At 45.3% G+C, this 5,329-nt stretch overlaps 2 non-coding genes across 2 annotated transcripts; one reads left to right on the forward strand and one right to left on the reverse strand.

Moving 5' to 3' along the window:
* Positions 1-616: 616 nt before the first annotated feature.
* trnap-cgg (transfer RNA proline (anticodon CGG)) lies at positions 617-706 on the reverse strand. The gene is given in 2 exon segments: positions 617-652; positions 671-706. It is a non-coding gene; the product is annotated as a tRNA-Pro (tRNA).
* A 4,213-nt stretch (positions 707-4,919) lies between these two features.
* Positions 4,920-4,991, forward strand: trnaw-cca (transfer RNA tryptophan (anticodon CCA)). Its single transcript has one exon. It is a non-coding gene; the product is annotated as a tRNA-Trp (tRNA).
* Positions 4,992-5,329: the final 338 nt, after the last annotated feature.

Below are 5,329 nucleotides of genomic sequence, written 5' to 3' on the forward strand. Positions count from 1 at the left end.
GAACAAACTGCCTACAAAGATGCTGGAAATGGAGCTGAATCAAGGATATGAAAATGAAATGTTAAGGCTGCTTGAGAAAAGAAAGGCAGAAAAATTGCTGAATGACTTCCTGCTGGCCTACTAAATAAAAAAAATGACAAAAAAGGACGTAACTGCATTACTACATTAGTAGGTGAATAATAATTACAAAGAAACTTTTACAACAGCCAACAATATCAGATATACATCATATAGAACAAAGAACAAAGAAGTTTTACAGCCCAGGAACAGGCCCTTCAAGCCTGAGCCGATCCAAATGTACTGTCTAAACCTGTTGTTCAATTCCTAAGTATTTGTATCCCTCTACTCCCACCCATTCATGCATTTATCCAGACGCATCTTAAATAAATCTACCGTGCCTGCCTCTACCACCTCTGCTGGCAATGCGTTCCAAACGCCCAGCACCCTCTGTGTGAAGTAAAACTTGTTTTCGCTTTGAATAAGTGTTGCCCTTGTCGCGTTCATTGTAATGGTAGCTCTGCTCCATCCCTGACTCAGGAAGTCGGATCTCGTTGAACGAAGCTGCTTTTTGAGAGAATTGATTGGCCGTTTTCGCACGAGATAATGTAAGAAGCAAGGGCTCGTCCGGGATTTGAACCCGGGATCTCTCGCACATCCACGCAGCAGGAGGCCCGAAGCGAGAATCATACCCCTAGACCAACGAGCCACATACCCCAGCGGCCCTGCCATTTTTTAGCACGTGCCAATCCCTTAAATGCTGCTCAGATCCATGATAATCTATCCTTTTAGTTGTGAACATGAGTAAAGAAGCAATCCTTTTCGAGAGTGCAAACTGTACACGTGCCAAACTAAGTGAATACACAAGGAAAATAGCTTTAAGAGAGATAGAAAGTATTTGAGCACCTTTGGAGTGTCTGCCCCCTCCCTGGATTCACTCCAGTTGCTACAAGTGAACATTGTTTCACCCACCCGGACCTCCCCTCCCCCCTCGCTGCTGGAGGATGGTATATGGAAAGCGGGAGACATTGCTTTGCTCCCAGATATTGCCCAGAGGGAGGACGTTTCACTCTGAAACTGACGGGGCTGCATCCGCATTGTGACGTCAACAATGGAGGCGGGCCGGACAGCTGCCCTGCAGTTGAGGCACGTGTGGAGGGGAGGAGACCTTGCAAATCCCACTCTCCTCCAAGTCAATGCGATTTGAGTTCAAGCAAAGCAAGGGATTTAAATTTATTTTAGAAAACCTCATTTGTGCCGTGGGAAAACTCCTGCCGCGGGAAATGCAGTGTTACAGATTCATAGTAACAGAAGCAGGAGGAGACCATTTGGTCAAGCCTGCTTCGTCATTCATTAAGATCACAGCTCCACCAACCTGCATTATCCCGACTATCTTTAATTCCCCTACCACGCAAATACCCATCCAACTGTGTCTTCAATATACTTCATGAAGCTGTCTCAACTGCTCTCTTGGGCAGATAATCCCATGGAGTCTCACAGAGTGACACAGATGTACAGCACGGAAACAGACCCTTTAGTCCAACTCGTCCATGCAGCCCAGATATCCTAACCTAATCCAGTCCCATTTGCCAGCACTTGGCCCAAATCCCCATAAAACCTTCCTATTCATCTACACAACCAGACGCATTTTAAATGCTGTAATTATACCAGCCTCCATCACTTTCTCCAGCAGCTCATGCTGTACATGCATCACCTCTGCGTGAAAAGGTTGCCCCTGATGTCCCTTCTATATCTTTCCCCTCCCCTCCCTAAACCTATGCCCTCTAGTCCTGGACTCCCCCATCCCAGGTAAAAGAACTTGTCTATTTGCCCTATCCATATCCCTCATGGTTTTATAAACCTCTATACGGTCACCCCTTAGCCTCTGACGCTCCAGAGAAAACAGTCTATTCAACCTCGCCCTACAGCTCAACCCTCCAACACTGGCAACATCCTTGTAAATCTTTTCTGCACCTTTTCTAGTTTCGCAACATCTTTCCAATAGGAAGCAGACCAAAATTACATGCAATATTCCAAACGTGGCCTGACCAATGTTCTGTACAGTGGCAACATGAGCTCCCAACATCTATCCTCGATGCTCTGACCAACAAAGGAAAGCACACCAAAAGCCTTCTTTACTATCCAATCTACCTGCGTTTCTACGTTTAAGGAACTATCAACCTGAACTCCAAGGTCTCTTTGTTCAGCAACACTTCCAAGGAACGTACCATTAAGTGTAAAAGTCCTGCTCTGATTTGTTTTTCCAAAATGCAGCACCTCATATTTATCTATATTAACCTCCAAAAGCCACTTCTCAGCCCATTGGCCCATGATCAAGGTCCCGTTGCAATCTGAGGTAACCTTCTTTGCTGTCCACTCCACCTCCAATTTTGGTGTCATCTATAAACGTACTAACTATCCCTCCTCCGTTTACATACAAATCATTTATATAAATGACAAAAAGTAGGGGACCCAGCATCAATCCTTCTGACACACCATTGGTCAAAGGCCTTCAGTCTGAAAAGCAACCCTCCATCACCACCCTCTGACTTCTGCCTTCGAGCCAGTTTTGTATCCAAATGGCTAGTTGTCCCTGCATTCCATGAATTCCTGAAGAAGGGCTCATGCCTGAAACATCGATTCTCCTGCTCCTTGGATCCTGCCTGACCTGCTGCGCTTTTCCAGCAACACATTTTCAGCTTCCATGAGATTAAACCTTGCTCACCAGTCTCCCATGAGGACCCTTGATGAACGCCTTCCTGAAGTCCATATAGATCACGTCTATTGCTCTGCCCTTATCAGTCCACTTTGTTACTTCAAAAAACTCAATCATGTTAGTGAGACATGATTTCCCGAGCTTAAAGCCATGCTGACTATGCCGAGTCAATTCTTGCCTTTCCAAATACATGTAAATCCTATCTCTCAGGATTCTCTCCAACAACTTGCCCATCACGGATGTCAGGCTCACCGGTCTACAGTTCCCTGGCTTTTCCTTGCCACCTTTCTTAAATACTGGCACCACAGTAGCCACTCTCTAGCCTTCGGACACCTCACCTGTGACTATGGATGATACAAATATCTCAATGAGAGGCCCAGCAATCACTTCCCTAGTTTCCCACAGAGTTCTAGGGTACTCCTGATCAGGTCCTTGGGATTTATCCACTTTTATGCATTTCATGATATCCAGCAATTTCTCATCTGTAATATGGACATGTTTTCAACATGTCAGCATCTACTTTCTCACATTCTATATCTTCCATGCCCTTCTCCACAGTAAACACTGATGCACAATATCCGTTCAGTATTCCCCCCCCCCCCCCCCCACCCATCTACTGCAGCTCCACACAAAGGCCGCCTTCCTGATCTTTCAGGTGCCCTATTATCTCCCTTTTATCCTTTTGTCCTTATTGTATTTATAAAAACCCTTTGGATTATCCTTAACTCTATTTGCCAAAGCTATCTCATGCCCCCTATTTGCCCTCATGATTTCCCTCTCAAGTATGCTTGTACTGCCTTCATACTCTCAGGATTCACTCGATCTCTCTGTCTATACCTGACATATGCTTCCTTGTTTTTCTTAACCAAAATCTCATTTTTTTCTAGTCATCCAGCATTCCCTACATTTTCCAGCCTTTCCTTTCACCCTAACTGAAGTATACTTGTCTGGACTCTTGTTATCTCATATCTGAAGGCTTCCCATTTTCCAGCAACCTGCGAACATCTGCCCCCAATCAGTTTTTGTAAGATCTTGCTTAATACCTGAATCTTCCTCCAATTTAGAACTTCAACTTTTAGATCTGATATATTATTTTCAATCACAATTCTAATGGTATTAGAATTGGGGTTGCTGGCCTTAGGTTTTGCACCCTCTCCAGTAGGCACATCCACATTGTGAATTAGAAAATTTCCTTGTACACACTTAACATATTCCTCTTTTTGGCAGATAGGTAAATGGGCAGGAGTTATGCCTTGGGTCCACACTTCATTCATTCCCATCAACCCTACCCCCATTCTTACCCCAATAGTCCAACGCCACTTTCCTCTGCAACTGCCGAATGTGTGACGCCAGCCCATTTACCTGTTCCCTCCTCACTAGCCAAGCGCCCAAACTTACCTTCCAGGTGAAGTGGTACTTTACCTGCACTTCCCACAACCAGTCTACTGCATTTGCTGCTCACAATGTGGTCTCATCTATATTGGGGAACCGAAGCATAAACTGGGTGACTGCTGCACAGAACATCTCCGCTCTGCCCACAAAAAAGACCCTGAACTTCCAGTTGCCTGCCAATTCCACACCCCACCCTGTTCCCTGGCCAATATCTCTGTCTCAGGTTTGCTGTATTGTTCCAGTGAAACTCAGCACCAGCAGAACGAAGAGCACCGGATATTCCACTTGGGGACCATACATCCCTCCGGTCCCAGTATCGAATTCAATAATTCTGGGGCCTGAACTCCATGGTATCCTCATCCCTCCCATACACACCAAGCCTTGTTATCACATCGTCTGTCATTCCACACTACTTAGCCACGAACAGTCTCCATTAACAGTTATTCACCCTCCCACGCAGATCGTTATCAACTCCTTTATCTGTCCAACAGTTCTTTCTTCGCTCTGGGCTCTGTCCTGATCTCCGCCTTCCTCTCACCATATCTCCTGCATATAAACCGACATTTTCCCAATCACCATCAGTTCTGTGGAAGGGTCACCGGCAACTCCTGTTTTTTTTGTTTCTGATATACAGCATCCGCAATTCTTTCAGATTTTTATTGAGAGAGAGTTGGAAATTGTTTCGGGAGACAGAAAGAGAGGGGGGAGGAACAGAACAGACATGAACTGTTGATCTCCGTTGCTACTCAAAACGTAAGATCATTGAAGTGCGATCATTTCCTTTAATCATGAATAGAGACCTCCGGCCATCCGTGAGCTTGTGGCGCAACGGTAGCGCGTCTGACTCCAGATCAGAAGGTTGCGTGTTCAAATCACGTCAGGCTCACTGAAGTCGACCATTTATGTTTCAAACCAAGGAAGGAGTATGTTTCCTCCGTTTTTCTGTTGAGCCAAATCTTCTTTCCGGAAACTTTCGATCACAGTGAAGCTTTGCTGTCAGTTTGATTTGTGAACACTGAATCAGGGAGGTGGTGTGCCCAGTGTTTGGGTAAATGCTCAGCTCCCCCCAATGTGAGACGTAAAACACAAACTGTTCATCACGCGGTTCAAACACACAGCCGTTTCGTTCAGTTGGTGACAGCGCGGTGTGAAAAACATTATACCGATATTTTTACAACATAATCTAGAGATTATCAGCTTTGTGTTTCAATCTATCAGGAGGTC

This window comes from Hemiscyllium ocellatum (genome assembly GCF_020745735.1).
Source record: "Hemiscyllium ocellatum isolate sHemOce1 chromosome 27 unlocalized genomic scaffold, sHemOce1.pat.X.cur. SUPER_27_unloc_8, whole genome shotgun sequence".
NCBI classification, from domain to species: Eukaryota; Metazoa; Chordata; class Chondrichthyes; order Orectolobiformes; family Hemiscylliidae; genus Hemiscyllium; species Hemiscyllium ocellatum.